The sequence below is a fragment of the Solanum dulcamara genome, chromosome 7, assembly GCF_947179165.1.
Source record: "Solanum dulcamara chromosome 7, daSolDulc1.2, whole genome shotgun sequence".
NCBI classification, from domain to species: Eukaryota; Viridiplantae; Streptophyta; class Magnoliopsida; order Solanales; family Solanaceae; genus Solanum; species Solanum dulcamara.
Window position 1 is genome coordinate 54,350,598 of NC_077243.1, and position 22,091 is coordinate 54,372,688.

The window sequence follows — 22,091 nt, forward strand, 5'->3', positions numbered from 1 at the left end:
ACCTATAAAGCCAACATATATATGTATGTTATGTGACTAATAACTTGTTCTTTATCCAAAAATCAGCCAAGAACAAGAAGAAAAATCCTATAGACTAAGAGAGAGTACCTACGACAACAAGGAACAAAAAAAGGGTAAGTCTCTAAATTTTCTCTGTGAATTAAGTGTATAAGGTGTTCCTCGATCCCCTGGAGATGTATATATGTATATTCTGCTGACTAAGGAATCAATTCTTCAGCCCTACACTTAGAAAAATAAGAGAGAGTGAAGAGAAAAACGTTGGGAGCAAGAGGAGAGAGGCTACGGGTTCGGTCTTCAAAAGGTAAGCCTAGGACTTTTGTTACATGAATTAATTATATAATGTAACCAATGGTCACATAACAGTGTTTAATAGCATAAAATCACTATTTGGGGAAGAGAATAAGTGACATAAATAGTCCGCTCCATTTTAGCACATCAAGAGGTTTCCGAAGTGGGTTTTGGTGAGTTTTTGCCAATTTTGGGTAAGGTAATGTTTTTCCTTTCAAATTGGAGGTTATGGTGTTATTATGAAGTGTATTACATGTCTTGTGTATGGATGTAAATACAAAAATCTCATAAAGATGCTTGACATTGGAAACAATCTAAAATGGAAGTCGTTATAGTTAAATTGAAATCGAGTAGGGTGTTGTGCTATGGTGATGCGGCTGTAGGTGGTGTGATGGTGTGTTTCAGGGATAAAAAGTGTCCTGAAGGAGGTGTGTGAGCTTCTGGTTGCAGCCACACGAACATCCTCTTCGTACAGTTAAAGGTTTTACAAAATAGAGACTAAAAACCCTATTTTGGTATCATAATTTTAAACAAGTTGTTTGGAGCTTGTGTTGTGTAATGTTGCCATGTTTTGTGTGTATATGAACTGCAGGTTATTTTTTTTGGTTGAATGTAGTACTTAGGGATGTAATTGGAAATTCAGATAGGGCATGTTATAGGGGAAGTGCTGCCGGATTTCCGGTAACGCCTTAACTAACTAAAGAACTAGTCGAGAAGACGAGAGAGAAAATGAGTTCTATGAATACTTGGGTACAACTTAAGATGCTGCAAATTCAAGGGTTGTTGATATTCATATTGCTTTCATCATGAATAGGTTCAAAGGAAGACGAGGTGAACGTGATAAAGAGAAACTCGTAAGAGGTATGTGAAGCTTTCTCTTGGCATGTTTTTGGCATAAATATGTGAAGCTATCCTTCTTTCCTTTTGGAATGTCTTAGCCTTAAGTGAATTTTATGTGAAATGTGGGGATAATTCCATTCCCATAACTCCAAGTATGCCTCATAATCCCTATCCACTGCTTGGTATTGGAACCCCTGCAAAAATTGAGTATTGCCTGTCAAGGCTTCTACGTGTTAAAAAGTAGTGTGTGGAAAGCTATCTCTCCTTTCTCTTGATATGTACTTGGAATGAAAATTAGGTTATGATGCCATGGTTTTTAACCAAGCCCTAGGATGGGCTGGGGATTTAATATGTACATAATGACCACCTGAAGGAAAGTACAGACTATATAGAGCTTATTCTCTTTCTTCTTTTGGCATGCCTTAGTTGTAAGTTAAATATGATATGAGCTCCGGGGTAATTCCATTCTTACGCATCTCCTATTTAATTCTGAATAGTAGTTGAACTATTTCTCTGGAAACTTTTATATGTTAAAGAGGTATCAAATGTACAGGCTCCAAGTCTTAGAGACTATATGATAACAAGTGTTTTTGGTTCCATAAGCAATTTGGCCTTACGTTAATACATGTATAGGGTACCCAAGATTACAATTGGTATAGCCCATAATAGCATTTAGAGGGCACTCGAGATCACTACACTACTACTCGGGTCCTCAGACAAAAGTTGAATCTTTTTATACGGTCAAGTCTCTAATAAGGTTTTAAATCACATATGGTTACTCACTACTCTACTCATGCATATTGTAACCTTTTTATCACTGAGTCCCGGTCCGGGGTATGTAAACATGTGCATTACACTACATTATCCACCGAGTCCCTCACTAAAGAGCCGGGTACACTATACGAGGACATGACAATGCAGTGACATGAAAAACTCACTGAGTACCTCACTAGAGAGCCAGGTACATATGTATATATATATTGTTGTGATGTAATAAGGTGGTGATGGCGTCGGGCCTATGATAGTCCTACAGATGTGATTTACCGAATCCTTGAAAGGGCCGGCTATATTGTAGAATTTGAGCATGCATAATTTTATGATTCACAGGGTACATGTACAGGTTTCTGATTTGATATTTTATCCCCTGCTTCTCTATTTCAGATATGCTTCCAATTGTATTATGTTATGTTTTGCATACTCAGTACATATGTCGTACAGGCCCTCTTTCTTTGGGTGCTGCGTTTCATTCCCGCATGTATAGATACAAGTTTTGGGAGTTCGTTAGCTTAGGATTCCATTCATCTCAATTGGAAGACGCTCCATTGTAGCCACGTCAAGTTTTTGGCACTGGCCGCTGATGTATATAATTGTTTTTGTTTATCCAGAGGTACGACGGGGGCCCTATCCCGCTATATGTTGTCATTAATATTTTTAGAGGTCTATAGACATATATATGTGGGTTGTGTATGTCAATTTGGTTTACCTAGGTCTACATGATGTATTGTACGAGTTATTTTGTTATGGTAGCCTTGTCGGCTTGCACGCCCTTTCATAATATGAGTAATATAACTTATCAGGAGACAAATAAAAGCGGCTATGTGTATGTGAAAATGTATGACCCATTCGGGTCCCTATGTATGAGTCTTATAATTGTAGTTACATTAATAATTATGTACATGAGGGTCTAGGTTGGAACCCATCACGGTCTACGGGATTGGGTCATGACAAAAGTGGTCATTAGTCTTGGGTGAAATGCTATGCTAAGGTGGACACGGGTGCTCAACTCTTCGTCAAAATCCCTCTAAAAGCTAGAAGTGAACTGTGAACCCCAGTCTGAAATGATATATACAGGCACACCATGAAGACAAACCATCTCCTGAATATACATACATGCATATCTCTCAGCGCTAAAGAAAGTATGAATGGGAAGGAAGTGTGCTGATTTGGAAAGGAAGTGTGCCAACTAAATCAATCAATCCAGGTTGACCCAAATATTGTCAACACCTCTAGATGTCTAAGGAAAACCCATAATAATGTCCATGGTAATATTCTCCCACTTCCACTCTAGAATGGCTAATCTCTAAAATTCACCATCAGGCCTCAAATGCTCAGCCTTCACTTACTGGAAACACAAACAATGATACACATAGTCTGAGATGTCTATTCTCAGATCGATCTACCAGTAGTGTTGCCTCAAATCATGATACATATTAGATGTGCTCAGATGGATGGAATATATGGAATCATGGGCCTTACTAAGAATCACCTGATTCAAACACTTAACTCTCACAACACATAATCGATTGAAAAATCACAAAACCCATTTGAATCTAAGGTATCCTTCCCAACATCACCCGTGAAAACCTTATCTCTAAGTTTTAACAAAGATTCATCCTCAAACTGACGACCATAAATCTGATCACATAAAAGGTACATCCTAGAAAGTCAATCGTGTCAACATGGTTGTAATAGTAGAAAAGCCCTCAACAAAGCATATGTAGTAACTCGTTACACAGAAAAGGCTACAAACCTTAGTAACAGAAATGGGTATGTCGTAATCACGAATAGACTCAATATTCTCTAAGTCAACCATAATACCCTCCATGGAAACCACGTATCCTAAGAATGCAATAGACTAAAGCCAAAAATTGCACATTGAGAACTTGGCAAAGAGTCGTTGATCTCTCAAAGTCTAGAGAATTATGCTCAGATGCTACTCATGCTTAATCCGTCTCCTCGAGTATACAAATATCTCATCAGTGGTGACAATGACAAATGAATCAAGGTATGGTCTGAACACCTAAGTTATCAGGTCTATGAAGGTGGCAGGGGCATTAGCCAACCCAAAAGATATCACAAGGAACTCATAGTGGTTGTAATGAGTTCTATATGTGGTCTTAGGGATGTCCTCTTCCCTAATCCTCAGTTAATGGTAATCAGATCTCAAGTCAATCTTGTAAAACACTATGCCACCCTTAAACTGATCAAATTAGTCATCAATTAGAGGCATGGTGTGACGGTTCTTCATTATCATCTTGTTCAGTTGCATGTAGCCAATGCACATAATCACAATCATGTCTTTGTTCTTGATAAATAGAACAGGAGCACCCCACGGTGACACACTTGGATGGATGAACCTCTTACCTAAGTGGTCCTTAAGCTGTTTACTGAGTCCTTAATATCTGAAAGTGCCATTGGATAAGTTGGAATAAAAATAAGACAGTTGTCTAGCTTTAAGTCAATGGAAAAATCAACATCACACTCTTGGATAAGTTTAGGTAGGTCTTTAGGGAACACATCCATACAATCTCTAACTATAGGGACTTAGTAACCTGAAGGGCCCTCTCTGCAAATATCTCCCACATAGGCCAAATAAGCTAGACAACCCAAAGTAACCAAGCGCCGAGCCTACATAAAAAAGATAATTTGTCGTGACCCTAGACTAGGGCCTAGATGTGACACGATGATTGGGATTTTGAGGAATCCCATCCAAGACATATTAGAATACATTGCATACATAAGGTAAAAAAATTAAAATATAAGCGGAAGTATCAACTCAACATAGAAGTCGAAGACAATAAACTTTAAAATAGGTCTATAAAGGACTACATCACTTTCAACATCCAATCATGCCTCTATTCTAGACTTTGATGGGGGCTTAGGATAAGCTCCTACCCACCAAAAAAATAATAAAAAGTCAAAGTACAATATGAAGGAAAATCTATTTCCCCGATAAATGAGGACTACCAACTTTTGAAAGCTTAAACAAATCTAGCCACAAATAGGATGGTCATCATCTACTCCAACATTATAAGATAATGTAGGTAAAATATGCGTCAGTATATAAAAGATACTAAGTATATGAGATATGCATGAAAAAGTGAAAGAACGTGAGCAATATAACATAAGATGCATGACCAACATAATTAGAATGAAGTAAACTTAAAGTATTTGGAAACATAGTAAAACTTATTGTCAATGCATCAAAATTTCATAGTAAATCTTATATCTTTATATTCTACTTTTGTGGGATAAGACCTTTAACCGACATCTTAAGACCATGCGAATTATAACATGGAATCTGATGGAACTCCCACTTCAAGAAGAGAGACGCTACTTGTCAAGGTAGACTCCGTGAGAAACAACTTTAACTCAATAGCTATATGCGGATACTCTAGCTAAGAAAGGAAGGCAACCTACGGGGGTAACATAGTTTGGGACTTTAGGTTGCTACTAGGATTCCCTTGGGTAACTAACTACGTTACCATACCTAACCCTACCTAGAATTCCTCTTGGTACTTAGTAAATATCCCACGGAATTCATTAAAAAATGATCATAGACTTTATATGAAGAGATAGTAACTATCTACCAATCCATTTTTATAAAAACATATTAGGAGTAGCTCATTAACTTTATTGGTTCATAGGAATTCATAACTTCAGTGAGAATTGTCCTTATCACCATCTTAAACATGATTGTATGAGAATTGTAGTTATCACAACATAATAACTATCTTGCATCATGATCGATCATCATCATAACTTCATCATTAAATCATAATCTCAACTTCATCATAAAACCTTTCTTTTGAAAATGATTGAACTCATAATAAACTCATGAAACTCATCTTTATCTTCATAATAAAAATTGAAAGTAACTTTATGCATGGGAGTTGATAACTCAATTTAAAATCATGCATTTCATGTATATACATGCTTAGAATCGTCATTGATAACAATCTAAAATGAAATAGAAACAGCCTAATGTGATTCATCACAACTAGGGTTAATAACAATTGGAAATTGAAGAATACTTTGAGGAAACCTTGGGACTCCATGGGTGAAAGGAACCCATAGATCAATCCTCACATATCTAGATTGAATTCACTTAGAATTAGAGAGGAAACCTTGATGAAAATTTGAAACCCTAGCTTAAAACTTGCAGGAGAGCTTGAGAGAATTTATGTTCTTGCCTTAAGAAAATTTAGATGAATGATTTAGAATGAAGGAAATTTCAAAGGGTTGGGTAGTTATAGGCTTGAACTTAGCCATAATTGTGTCTAGATACATTGAACCAAACTTTGGGAAAAGACACAATTACCCTTCATTAAAACTCAAATTTGGATGTACGAGTCGACTTCTACAGCTCGTCCTCAAGTCTATGAGTCGTAGAGCAGATCCTGAATTTCTAAGATTTTGGAAACCTCTAAGGCTGGGTCTACGAGTCATGATTATGACTCATTATCATTGTTATGAGTCATAAAATTGAATCATCATGTTGGTCTCTTAAGAGTTCAGAAATGAAGCCTCTAATGTTTTCTTACGAGTCATTATTATGACTCATAAACCTCCTTACAAATGGTCAAATTCATTCGTCCTGCAGGTCTGAGAATACTCTAATTTTGTGGTCTGTGAAGTTTGGTTGTGAGTCGTCCTTCAAACACTTCAATAGGATGACGACTCGCCCTGTTGAGTCATAGGACTTCTCCTGAGGGTAGCCCTGAACAAGTGCAAAGGCTTCCTCTATGAATCATTCCTACAAGTCATAGAAACCTATACAAATCGTAGAGTTGGTCATAAAGTTGGGTCTAGTCAATATTTTACAAACTTTTTCTTGGTTCCAACTTTCCAACTTGTGGGGTATTATAATATCTCCCCTTTGGGAACATTCATCCTCGAATAAGATTAACTTATTTTAGGAAAGACACGAAAGAGGACTAGCAACCCAATCATGATAATAACGACACCTTAAAATGCATAGAACATGAAATTTTCAACCATAACATAAAACATTACTTAAAATCAACTTCATGAATATGCATGCATATGAATGACATAGGAGGAACTGAATACATAAGACTTCAATTAAATTGAATAAGAACAACTTACTACATTAGGCTTGAGTAGAGAGAAAGATATATAGGTATCGTTTCATCATATCCACCTCCGTGTCCTATGTAGCACTCTCTACTTTTTTATTCCTCCATAATACTTTGACGGACATAACTTCTTTGTTTCTTAGCTTCTTCACTTTCTGGTCTAAGATTTCTACTGAAACCTTCTCATAAGTCAAATTCTCTCCAACACTAACATCTTCCAATGGTGCAATAGAGTTTGAATCACCCACGAACTTTCTCAACATACATACATGAAACTCTGGGTGAACTATGGCTTAATCAGATGTCAAATCTAACTTTTAAGCCAATTTGTCAATAATTCTCAATATCTTATAAGGTCCAACATATCTAAGACTCAATTTCCCCTTCTTACCAAAATAGACTAAACCCTTCATAGGTAAAACCTTCAAATATACCCAATCATTCACATCAAACTCAAGTTCTCTTCTTCTAATATCCGAATAAGACTTTTGACTTCTTTGAGCCATCTTTAATATTTCCCTTATGAGCCTTACCTTTTCCATTGCATAAACTACCGAATAAGGACAGATCAACTCCATATCACCCACTTCAAACCATCCCATTGGGGACCTACATCTTCTCTCATATAATGTTTCAAAAGGAGCCATTAAGATGCTAGAGTTATAACTATTATTATAGGCAAACTCAATCAATGATAGATGCTTATCCCAACTTTATTTAAAATTAATCACACATGCCCTCAACATATCCTCTAAATTTTGGATCATTCTTTCAGCTTGACTATCAGTTTGAGGATAGAAAGCGTACTTAGATTAACTTTTGTACCAAGACCTTTTTGAAATGACTTCCAAAAATGTTAAGTGAATTGAGTACCTCTATCTGATATAATGGATAAGGGAACACCATAAAGCCTTACCAACTCACGAACATACAACTTAGCATAGTTTTCGGCACTATAAAAAGTCATAACCAGTAGAAAATAAGCCGACTTAGTCATTTGATCCACAACAACCTAAATAGAATCATATTGCTTCTTAGTATGAGGCAAACTCATTACAAAGTCCATATTCACATCTTCCCACTTCAAAGTAGGAATTTCAATGTATTGAACTAAATCTTCTAATTTTTGATGCTCAACTTTAACTTGTTGATAATTTGGACACTTAGCTACAAACTCCATTGTCCTTCTCCATACCATTCCACAAATACACTTCCCTCAAATCACAATATATCTTGGTGGATCCCAGATAAATTGAATATTGAGAACTATGTGTCTCATTTAATATAAACTCGCATAGTCCATACACATTAGGAACACACAAATACACTTGGTGAAGAAGTACCCCATCTCCACCTTTGGAGAATGCCTCAATGGCTTTTTTGGCAATCAACTTATTTAATTCAACAGACATCGGATCATGGTTTTGTTTGTCTTTAAGATCCACCACAAGAGACGATTCTAAGTCATTATACACAAGAACACCTCCATCATTAGAATCAATCAAACATACGCCTAAATATGCCAATCTATGAACATCTTTGATGAATTATTTCTTACCTTCTAAATATGTGCAACACTATCCATAGACAACCCACTAAGGGCATTGACAACTACATTGGCTTTGCCCGGATGGTACAACATACTCATATCGTAGTGTTTCAATAATTCAAGCCATATCCTTTGCCGAAGGTTCAAGTTATTTTGCTTAAATACACATTGTAAGCTTTTATGTTCGGTGAACACACCTACATGGACACCCTAAAGATAGTGTCTCTGAATCTTCAAAGCAAATACCACGTTGCCAATTCCAAGTAATGAGTTGGATAGTTTATTTCATGCATCTTAAGTTGCCTATAAGAAAAGGCTATAACTTTACCATGTTGCATCAACACACAACCAAGACCAACCCTTGAGGCATCACAATACACAACAAAACCATCGGACCCTTTCGGCAAGGTCAAAGTAGGGGCTATAGTTAGACAATCTTTCAACTCTAGGAAACTTTTCTCACAAGCTTCCGACCATTGGAACTTCACTTTCCTTTGAGTCAACTTAGTTAAAGCTGACAAGATCGATGGAAAACCTTCCACGTTCTTCCTATAGTATCTATCTAGGCCCAAGAAACTTTTAATATTCGAAAGGGACAACGGTATAGGCCAATTCTTAACTGTCTCAGTTTTCTTAGGATCAACCATAATCCCTTCACATGACACAATATGACCAAGAAAAGCCACCTCATTGTTGAACTTAGAATATAATTGCTTGTCCCTTAGAATTTTCAAACAATCCTTAAGTGATTAGAATACTCCTCCTCATTTCGAGAGTAAACCAGTATGTCATCAATTAACACAATTACAAATATTTCCAAATATTTTTTGAACACCCTATTCATCAACACCATAAAGGTCACGTAGGCATTGGTCAAATTAAATGACATAACTAAGAACTCATAATGTCCATACATTGTTCAAAATGCCGTCTTGGGAATATTACACTCCCACACCCTTAATTGGTGATGGCCAAAACAAAGATCAATCTTAGAGAAGTAACTTGCCCTTTGTAATTGGTCAAATAAATTATCTATCCTTGGAATTGGGTATTTATTCTTGATGGTTACTTTGTTCAATTGTTGGTAGTCAATACACATACATAGAGAACCATCCTTCTATCTAACAAACAAAATGAGAGAACCCCATGGGGATATACTTGGTATAATAAAACCTTTGTCTAACAAGTCTCTCAATTGATCCTTTAACTCCTTTAATTCCGCCGAAGCTATTCGATAAAGAGGAATACAATTTGGTTGAGTATCCAAAAGGTGATCTATGCCAAAGTATATTTCCCTTTCGAGAGGAACATCGGGTAGATCATCGGGAAACACACCCAAAAATGCATTAACAATGGGGACTAACTCTAGAGTAGGGGCTTCAGAATTTGCCTCCCTAACCCTCACAAGATGGTAGATACAACCCTTTGAAATCATTTTCCAAGCTTGAAGGCATGAAATAAATTGACTTAAACACGAAATTACTACCCTTCCATTCTAGGATTGGCCATTCAAAAATTGGAACTTAACCACTCAGGTTCTATAATCAATAGATGCATAACATACATATAGCCAATCAATACCAAGGATAACATCAAAATTGGTCATCTAAAGCTCAACTAGATCACATAGAGTAACTTTATGGAAAATCAAAACCGGACAACTTCGATAAACTCTTTTATCCATAACTGACTCATCTGTGATTGTATAAACAGAAAAAGGCTCTAATTATATTTTGGGGCTAACATCAAACCCCATGGACATATAAGGAGTACCAAAAGACAAATTTGTACTCAGATTAAGTAAGGCACAAATATCATAGTGAAAGACTCGTAACGTGCCAGTATCAACATCGGGAGTCTCTTCCACCTCCTTCCTACCATGATGAGCGTAGAAATGATAATTGTATTAACCATATTTTTGGTGCACTTGAGCACCTTGTTGCACTTGGCCTCTATGAGAAACTTGGCCTTGAGGATGACCATCTTTAACCTTACATTCCTTAGCATGATGACCCAGCTTGCCACTTCGATAACACATATTCAAATCCTCTAGGCACTAACCTTTGTGATTCTTTCCACACTTCTTGCATGCGGGGCTAACTTGGACAAGGAGCACCTCCTTGAGGCTTAGGATTGGGCACCCTATCCTTGTCAAATCTTGGAGTAGTGGAAGTTGAAGAACCTTTCTCAGAATACATTTGGCAAAAATGAGGACGTCCACCACTTTCGCACTTAATATAAGAGGAATCACCACCATCGGTCCTTGCCCTCTTGGACTCCCTAGTTTTCTCCTTTAGCTTCTCACTCTCTATTTTCTCCGCATAGGTCATAAGTCTAGATATGTCCATTTCTTAGATAAAAATGGCAGTCTTACACTCCTTAGAATCCATATCCGACACACCCGACACAAACTTGCTCATATGAGCTCTTGGGTTGGCAACCATGAATAGAGCATATTTTTATAATTGGGTGAACTTGAGGGAATACTCCCTCACACTCATACGACCTTGCTTAAGGTTGATAAACTCTTGTAACTTGGCCTCCTTCAATTCCAATGGAAAAAGCGATCAAGAAACTGTTACACCCCACATCTTTGAACTCGGAAGGTTCCTTAAGTTACTTCAAAGCTGGTATGTGAGCCACTTAAGTTACGACCCTATTGAACAACTCTAAGAAGGAAGAATGTGACACCCCATGGTAGGGAAGGTTGGAAATAGGGTCAAGAGAAGCCAAAAGGAGTTGGAGGCCAAGTAATGAGTCGTAGGACTCGAATTATCTACGTAAACTACTAATTTAGAAGTCTTACATACGTGAGTTACTTGATTACATACCAAGCTTACGTATCAAGGGTTTCATAGGCTCTTAAAGTGAGACAAGATTACGAACGAGATTACGAACCCACGAGGAAAAAAATGCACGGGGCAGCCAATTGGAGGGTGACACATGGCATCACCTAAGCAAACAGGTGACCCACCTTCTTGGGGTCAAGTAGGTGATCCACTTGCTTGGGGGAGGTGGGCCCCACTGCCACATGGCATCCCCTCCTTCAGAATGTAGATACGGTGGCCCAATAGGGACTGGACACGTGTCACCTCTTGGGGATGACATGTTTCACACCCTACAGCCACATATATGTATGTATATGAATCATATACTTCAGTTTGTTCCTCAAATTTCAGCCAAAATAAGAGAAACCAAACCCTAGAGCTAAGGACAAAATTGCGACGGATTGGGAGAAAAAAAAGGTAAGTCCCGATTTCGTTCCGTAAATTAATTATATAGCATATACCACGATGATATGGAAGTATTAGTAGAATAAAATTAGAGTTCGGTGCATCCAAAAAATGTATAGCAAGCTGCCACGATGATTCAGCACGCTAAAAAAAAAATTCCGAGGCGCGATTTCAGCGAGTTCTAGCCAATCTCAGGAAAGTTAAGTTCTTCCCCTCTAATTTGAAGTTTATGATGTTAAATTAGGGTGTATTACACACCTTAGGGTCTACTGGAAGGTGGGGAAAAGGTTTGAAAAGTTCGGCGTTTGAAATAAACGAATTCGGAATCGCTATAGTTAAATAGTTGTCGAAGTAAGGTGTTGTGCACGTGGGGGATGCTGCTGGTTTTTTTGTGGTATGTTTCAGGGTCTAAGAGTGCTCTAAATTAGGTGGGGGAGCTTCTGGTTACAGCCACACGATCCCCCGCTTCGTACGGTTAAAGGTTTCACAAAATAGAAACTAGAAACCCTCTTTTGGTATCGTAACTTCGGGCGAGTCGTTTGGGGTTTATATTGTATAATGTTTCCATGTTATATATATATATGAGCTTCTGGTTGTATTTTTGGTTTGCTGAAGGTGTTAAGGACATGGTTGGTATATTCGGATAGGGCATATTATAGGGGAGGTGCTGTCCGATTTCCGTTAACACCTTAACTAGTTAAGGAACTAGTCGAGAAGGCAAGCGAGGGGATAAATGCTATGAATACTAGTGGGTAGCCTAAGTTGCTGAAAAATGTAAGGTTGTTAATACTCGCCTTATTTCCGTGTTAAATAGGTTTCGAGGATGACGACGTAAATACGACTAAGGGAAGTCCATAAGAGGTATGTAAAGCCTGTCCCTTCTCTTCTTTTGGCATGTCGTAGAGGTAAGTAAGCAGTGATATAACACCTAAATTAATTCCATTCTTGAATGCTCCTTGTTCAACTCTGAATGTTAAAGCTTGTATGATAGTTAAGCTAATTTCCTTGAATCTTTTATACACTGAGGACTTAATGAATATACAGACTCCTAGTCATAAAATTATTAGAAGACGAATAATCTGGAGTTCTTAGGTGAATAGTCTTACTTTGGTATATGTCTAGGAACCTCGAGATAAAATTAATTTAGCCCCTAATGGCACTTAGAGGGCAGCTAGAATGACTATACTGTTACTCGAATTCTTAGACAATAACTTAGTGCTCTTATATAGTTGAGTCTCGGATAATGATTTAAACTATGTTTGGTTTCTCACTACTCTACTCGTGTATACTGTAACACTTCTTCTCCGAGTCCCGAGATGGTTATAAGATTCGTGCAATTCACTGCATTGTCCACCGAGCCCTTCACTAGAGGGCCGAGTACGTATGTATATATATGATGATGATGTGTTGTAATAAGGTGGCGATGGCACGGGGCCTGATACTGATACTACATATATGATTCACCGGACCCCTGATGGGGCCGACTATATTGAAAATTTGAGCATGCATGTTTTTGTGATTCACAGAGTACTAGTACATATTTCTGATTTGATAATTAGTTCCCCTGCTTCTCTATTTTGGATATACCTCCAGTTGTACTATGTTATATTTTATATACTCAATACATATGTCGTACTGACCCCCTTTTTGGGGGGGCTGCGTTCATGCCCATACGTACCGATATAGGTTTTGGAAGTTCGTCAGCTTAGGATTTCATGCAGCTCAGCTGGAAGAGGCTCCATTGTATTGAGGCCTAGTTTTTGATACTGTCCACTGATGTATAACATTGTTTTATCCATTCGGGGGTAAGGCGAGGGCCCTATCCCGCCATATGTTGTTATTTATAATTTAGAGGTCTGCAGACATGTATATGTGGGTTGTGTATGTCAATCTGATTCAGTTGGGTCTACCTGATATATGATTTATGTGATTATGTTATGGCAGCCTTGTCGGCTTGCGTGCCCTGTCATGTTGTGATACAAACCAAAAGGGCTATAGGTTTATGAAAATGTTATAGCCCGGTAGGGATCTATTACATGATATTGTCTTATTTATAATTCAATGTGACCACAGCTAACACATATATGTACGAGGGGTCCAGGTCGGACCCCAGTCGCGGCCTATGAGGTTGGGTCATGATAGAAACACTCTTTTGAACCTGTCCCAAGTTATGGGTTCTACCTCTCTAGGCCTTTTGCTCTTCCGTTAGTCAAACCAAATTTGAGAAACACCCTTCAATTCATACGTATCCAACTCTGCCCTCTCAATCGGGCTAACCCCCATAATATCCATAATCTTGTGAATGCTATCAATGAACTTTTGTGGGTCTTCTTCCAACATGGAGCCCCAAAACTTCGAAGGATTCATCCTCATGAAATCACGAACTCTCGTTACCACTGTACCTACATTTGGGTTTATGAGAGAAACCACTTCACTATTTTCTTGAGTCATAACAGCTTGGAGCAAGTACTTGAAAGGTCACTCAAAATTCTGCATTGGAGACTTGGTTATTCAAGGGATCATTTGTAGCTTGTTTCTTCTCTTCAACTACATTCCTTCAAGTAGGGTATCTTCATAGACACATTTTTTGAAAATCACAAAGAACAAGCATTAGAGGGAAATACATAGAATACCACTCTATAGCATGACATATATTATGAAGTGAGATTTTTCTAGGATGTTTCATAGACTCCTATTCAAGGATATGGAGCGCTTCACACTAATGAATAAGATTCTACTTAACATGGTATGTTAGACTCTCTAGGACACCCTTCGTGCTTTGATACAAAAATTGTCACGACCCGAGTCTAGGCCCCATACGTGATATAAGTATCAGGATTACGAGGGATTCCAACCAATCCATCTTAGCATATAGTACATACATAAGGTAAAGGAAAAATAATAAGATAAGCGAAAGTATCAACTCAACATAGAAGTTGAAGACAATAAACTTCAACATAGGTCCAAAATGAACTACATCACTTTGGACGTCTAATCATGTCTCTATTCTAGAATTTGATGGGGGCTTAGGAAAATCTCCTAGCTAACCCGAAATATAAGAGAAAGTCAAAGTATCAATAAGAAGGAAAATCACTATCCTGATGAATGAGGATTCACCAATGTTTGAAAGCTTAAACTACTCTAGCCACGAATAGAATGGTCATCGTCTACTCCTACATTATAATATAATATAGCCAAAATATGCGTCAGTACATAAAAGGTACTAAGTATATGAGATATGCATGAACAAGTAAAGGAACGTGAGCAATATGACATAAGATGCATGACCAACATAATGAGCATGAAGTAAACTTAAAGCATTTGAAAATATAGTAAACCTTATGGTCAATGCATCAAAACTTCATAGTAAATTTTGTATCTTTACATTCAACTTGTGTGGGATAATACCTTTAACAGACATCTTAATACCACGTGATCTATAACGTAGAATGTGATATGACCCCCACATCGAGAAAAGAGAGGCTACCTATCAAGGTAGAATCCGTGAGAAAAAAGTTTAACTCAATAGCTATATATGGATCCACTAGCAAAGCCATGAGGGCAACCTACGGGGGCAACGTAGTTTGGGACTTTAGGTTGCTACTAAGATTCCTTTAGGTAACTAACTATGTTACCAGACCAAAGCCTACCTAGAATTCCTCTTAGTGCTTAGTCAATATCCCAACAGAATTCATTAAAACGTGATCATAGATTTTATAGGAAGAGATAGTAACAATCTACCAATCCATTTTTATAAAACATATTAGGAGTAGCTCAGTAACTTTATTGGTTCATAGAAATTCATAACTTCAGCGAGAATTGTCCTTATCACCATCTTAAACATGATTGTGGGAGAATTGTACTTATCACAACATAATAACTATCTTGTATCATGATCGATCAAAATCATAACTTTATCATTCAATCATAATCTCAACTTCATTCATAAAACCTTTCTTTTGAAAATGATTGAACTCATAATAAACTCATGAAACTCATCTTTCGCTTCATAATAAAAATTGAAAGTAACTTTATGCATGGGAGTTCATAACTCAATTTAAAATCATGCATTTCATGTACATACATGATTGGAATAGTCATTGATTACAATCTAAAATGAAATTGAAACATCCTAATGTGATTCATCAAAACTAGGGTTAATAGCAATTGGAAATTGAAGAATACTTTGAGGAAACCTTGGGACTCCATGGGTGAAAGAAACTCATAGATCAATCCCCACATACCTAGATTGAATTCACTTAGAATTGGAGAGGAAACCTTGATGAAAATGTAAAACCCTATCTTGAAAATTTAAGGAAAGTATGAGAGAATTTGTGTTCTTAGCTTTGGAAAATTTAGATGAATGATTTATAATGAGGGAGATTTCAAAGGGTTGCGTAGTTATAGGATTGAACTTAGACATAATTATATCTAGATATTTTGAACTGAACTTTGGAAAAATATACAATTACCCTTCATTAAAACTCAGATTTGGATCTACGAGTCAACTTCTACAACTTGTCCTTAAGTCTACAACTCGTAGACTTGAGTAGTAGAGCAGGTCCTGAATTTCTGAGATTTGGGAACATTTGAGATTGGGTCTATAAGTCATGATTTCGACACATCATCATTGTTATGAGTCTTCGAATTGAATCGTCGTTCAGGTCTCTTAAGAATTCAAAAATTGAATCCTTTGATATTTTCTTACAAGTCATTATTACGACTCATAATTATCCTTACGAATCATAAAGTCATTCATCATACAGATCTGAGAAGACTCTGATTTTGGGGTCTCTAAATTTTGGTTACAAATCATCCATACGACTTGTCCTATTGAGTCGTAGTACTTCTCCTGAGGGTAACCCTGAACAAATGCAAAGGCTCCTTCTACGACTCATTCCCACAAGTCGTAGAAACATCTACGAATCATAGAATGGGTGGTAAACTTGGATCTAGTCAATATTTTAGAAATTTTTACTTGGTTCTAGCTTTTTGACTTCTAGGGTCTTATATAATCCCTATCGGTGTGTGACTATAAGCACCCTGCCACAACATAGGAAGAATGTCAGGCATGGCTAAGGTAATGGTCTTGGCATAGGCATCCAAGACCGCATGGTAAGGGGATAACAAGCCCATGCCAAGAATTACTTCAAAGTCGAACATATCTAGTAGAATGAGATCTGCTCTAGTATCATAACCTTGGATAGTCACTAAGAAATATCTAAATGCCTGATCAATTACTAAGGACTTACCCATCGTGGTGAAAATGTCAACTAGTATTGCCAAGGACTCTGATATCATATCTAACCAGGGAGTATAATAAAGAGTTACATACGAGAATATGGATCCCAAATCAAATAAAACTGTGGTCGGCTATTGGCATAATAGAAGCATACATGTAATGACATCATCGTATGCCTAAGTCTCTGCCCTCGCTAGGGCTTTATAAACATAGCCTTGAGTGTCTCTGATTGGTGCATTTGATTTACCATATGACTTGCCTCCCCGTGCTCCACCTCTATCACCCTGTCGTCTATCCTGATGATCATGATCCTGATCATCGCCTCTAACTAGAGGGGGCATTACTATCACTAGCCTAGATACAAGGGTTTCACGACCAAGGCCTAGGTCCTAGACGTGACAAGATAAATGAGGAACCCAAAGATACCTTAAACAAGCCTCTTAGCATTCATTTAACCTTTAATAGGTAATGACAATCAATAACAAGCGGAAACAAGGGGAAAGAGGGACTATGGGGAAAACGTCAAAAATAAGCACTATACTAGTGAAGGATCATCACACATACGTCCAATAATACCTCTAATCTTAGACTTGGTGGGGTCTAAGACATGTCCCTAGCTCACCCTCAAATAAAGTGACAATGAAGTTGTTGCTTCCAGATGAACACGCAAGTGTACATGGTCTCAAAAGTAATATAGTGACCTTTTTTAAGATTCGTATATCGAACCCATAGGGGAATGCAATTAGGCGTTAGTTAGCTTTTCAATGAATCAAATTATTCATGTATATTTCAAAGAGTTGAGTTCATTTATATCTATAAAATAATTATACCAAAAATGATATGAGAAATTGATTTAATGATATTAGAGAAATTTTATCAATTTAAAGAAAAGTCCTTGGGTTGTAGCACTCATAGATTTCCAATCTAAAATCCTTTAAGTTAGTATCCAATGGGTTTTTCGACTACTGGTTTACAATGTTAATTATCAATTATAATCTTCTGATCTCTAATTGCCTACTCTTATTGACAACTTAACTACATCGTTGAGTAGGGATAAGCATGAACCAATAAAAATACATTAATCTTATCATCTTGTTTAGTAACCAAACATGGTGTATAGACATATGTCATGGTCATTCTATACATGAATTATTCTAGGCAATTCTAGAACAAACATGCTCTTTATATTCTAGTGTTCTATCCCCTTTCCGTCTTTCGAGTTTCGGGTGGAAAACAAATTTGTTCTAATGGTGATGAAGCATTAAAACAATCAAAACAAGAATACAAGAGTAATCACATAGAAAAACCCATTTTCAACCAAAGAAAACAAGATTCAAGCCTTCATCTTTTGGATACAACCCAAGAACAAGGGGATTTAGCCACTCATAGTGTATATCATATTTACATAAATCATTAATAACATCAAAACTTGAACTCAAAATGTATAGAAAAGAAGAAAATATCACCAAAAGTAGCTCTTTCTTCGTCTTCTTACAGTTCAAACCTGATAATCTAATCTACGTTTTAATAAAATATGTTAAGGTGCTATTTATAGCACCAAAAATACAGACTTTAAGTAGGCGCACTGATGTTCGCGATGCGGACTTGGTTTGTTTTAGTATAATTTTTCATTTCCTGTGTCGGCATGCATTAGTGAATCCACAACCAGGTCCGCAACATGGACCTGGTGCGCACCACACTGTTTAATCGAATAAATTACATGTTTTGGAATTAAATCCCAGAAGCCAAGTGTGCGACGCAGACACACTTCCTTATAGTGTATTTTATTTGCATTGTTCTTTGAGCTCCACTTTCTATCCGATCATGTTTTGAAGGTTCATTCTTTTCCAATAAGTCCTGAAAGTGTCTAATCACATTGGTTGGTTACAACAATACAAAAAATGCAATAATATGAACTAAATTCTAGAAATTTGCTCTCAACTTGACTAATAAATTATGTATTTTATTTGTTATTGGGCACATAAATGTATCCAAGATCACCACCCCACACTTATAACTTTGTTATTCCTCGAACAAACTCCCAATTTTATTCCTAAAATAATAAATCCATGATATACAAAGCAATTCTACCAAACCACAGTGATTGCACAATTAGCTTATGTTACAAATACATGTCAAATTTCTATTTTAAGCAACTGACTAACTCAACACCACATAGACTCTATAGTTGACTCTGTAATGAAACAACTCACATGGTTTGTTAAATTGAAATTTATGTATAATTACCATTTCTTCATTAAACATGTGCCCTCACCAAGAAAGAATGTACTTATACTCTCACAGTTACGTTAATGGGTATTTAGCAAAATTTCGCTCACTCTCTCCAATGAAATCACAAGTTGATCAAGATGAACCATAGGCTTTCCCTTTGTGCATCAAATAGCTCTATTAAGGCAGATAAGACTTAAGGATCACTTAGGACTTTTTTAGGTTGTAATATGGGCTAAGGGATGGATAGGTAGAAGTCTGGACATGTATAGTGACTTGGTTCCTAAGATCTTTCAACATATTACATTCTTTGAAGTATTTCATAACCTTATTCTTATCAATTTGTTAATTCGTTAGCTTGGCATTTCACTTCATTATCTGTTTACAAGAAACCATAATGTGGTTGACGTTCTTTTCAGTTTCCACAAGCTTGTCTTCCTTAACACAAGATTTTATTTTGATTAATTGCACCAATGGTTTTTTTCTTATTAACCCAAGGTTTTAACCTCCCTTTTATCCATTTCTTTCTAAAGGGCTTGGCTTCTTGTATCAAAATTATGGTCTCAAAAAAAATGAGAATAGGCTTCATGCTACTAAAAAATCAAGTCAAAGGCTCAAAAGGTCTAACTATAGATTTACATTAAGGTGGGTACACAAGTGGTTTTAAAATGAGGTTACCAGAGAATTGCCTAGATCCTTTCTCTAAATTCTAAACCTCCTTTAATTTCACTACTCATACACACTGGGCAAGTTCTAGCAATAAAAAGCAACCAGAATTATACAATTAACCTTACTCAAACTGCACATGGTTAATTTCAAAACGATAATTCTTCAGAAATTTCAACCACAATCACATGAATTCAACATTATGCAAAATCGAACACAGAGTCTTAGGTTTCTCACGTTAGTCAATTTTTCATCTTTTTCAATCATTACATTTTCTACCTATGCAATCTAATAGTTTGGCAAAATACTTTGTATACATTACAAATATCTAAAAAAAATATAAAAAAATTATACAGTTCAAAGGGACTATCCATGACAAATGAACTGAAAACAAATGCCATGAAACCCAAAGTCAAGAAAAAATTTTTAAACGACATCAAATAATTAAGATAAACAAAAACCAACATTTAAGATAAACCCAAAATAAACAAGTACCAATCCAAATAAACCACAACATAAATCTAACAAAAGTAACCAGAATTAGCAATCTAGATAAAAGAAAATATCAAACTTAATAAAATTAAACAGATATGGTTTAATTAAATAGACTCCACCCCACACTTAGTTGGGCACTTTCCTCAATAGCAGAAGGTAGTAAACTTCCCTGTCTACTCATCCATTTGTCCACTAGCATCCGGATCTTCCACCGCCAGGGGGTCAAACTCTATGGCCTCCAAATCTGACTCTACATCTAAGTCGTTCTTCCTCCTATCCTCATCCGTGGGGATGTCATCTTCAGTAGGATCTTAAAAGTCCAGTCCTAGTACAAGGATAACAATAGCATGATCATTCAGCAAATATAGTCTCTCGACCTCACAGAGTTCCTCTTCAATTGAAGCCCGCCCTGCGGTGCTGTGTCAAAGCATTTCCAAGTCAAACATATGGGCTGTGATCATATCATCGAACCTCGCGTACTCCTAGGTAGTAAGGACTGGGTCATAAGTCTATTCTGGCCCCTTGATGTTTGTGATATCATAAGAATCTAAGGGAAGGAGGGCCATATCATCATGTTGTTCCTCGGGGACCCCAACCCTTTGACATATATCCGTGATGATGCCTCCGAATACAAACCCCTATCTCGATGAACTCTGCAGTTCCTAATAGTAGATTCACGTCTATCCCTTTCATAAGGGAATAGACCAAACACACTTTGTCTTGTGTTAATTCTGTGTAATAGAGGCCTCTAATAAGTCTATGCATAATAATTTTTACCCACATGCATGTTTCTTTTTTAAGATGCACGTATATGAATGCATTGCGGTATCCATAAAGATTATGATATACCCATTTTGCACTCGACCTAGGCCCACACAAAGTATGTTAGACATTCTTATATGGAATTTGAATATTCCAATCTGTCAAGGCAATGGTTGGCATATCTGGTGTTCACAATATCTCACTTATTGCCATGAGAGATAGAGGAACATCAATCCCTCAGAATGTGATGTAATGTTGTGCTGATCAAGTTGATAGTTTGCATAGAATTCCCTTACCACGTGCAAATTGCACGGCTTTGGGTCAGCGAATAAAAAATATATATTCAGTTCCTCTATTCTCCTCATTATTTGGGGGTAGTCTCTAGCCAATTGTTCTTCATCAATCAGCATGTCGAAGAGATAGCGAGATTTATTATATAGCTTGTACCAGGTTTTCCTAATTATATACACCGCTTTTATGCCAAATCGACAAGATTGTCCATGAGGCATGGGTGGGGAAGGTGGTATAGAGGGTGCCCCTCTATCCCTTTTTCTGCTACCAAGACTGTTATGACCCAACTCCGTAGGCCATGACTGGTGCCCCATTTGGGCACCCATACGTACCTTTAGCCCCTCCGATCAAGTTAGCAGAATAAACAAATGTAGAAATCAAAAGATATCGCTAGAAAGCGCACGAAAACAGATGTAGTACACAAAGGCCGTTAAGGCCGTCACTGAACACAAGCCCAAAACATATATACATAACTCAGGTCACAAGTCTACAGACCTATACAGAATGATAGCCTAGTCATATGATGGGACAGAGCCCTATCGTACCCTTAACCAACATGTACAATAGAAAAGTTAGTACCGAAATAAGGCTCCGGA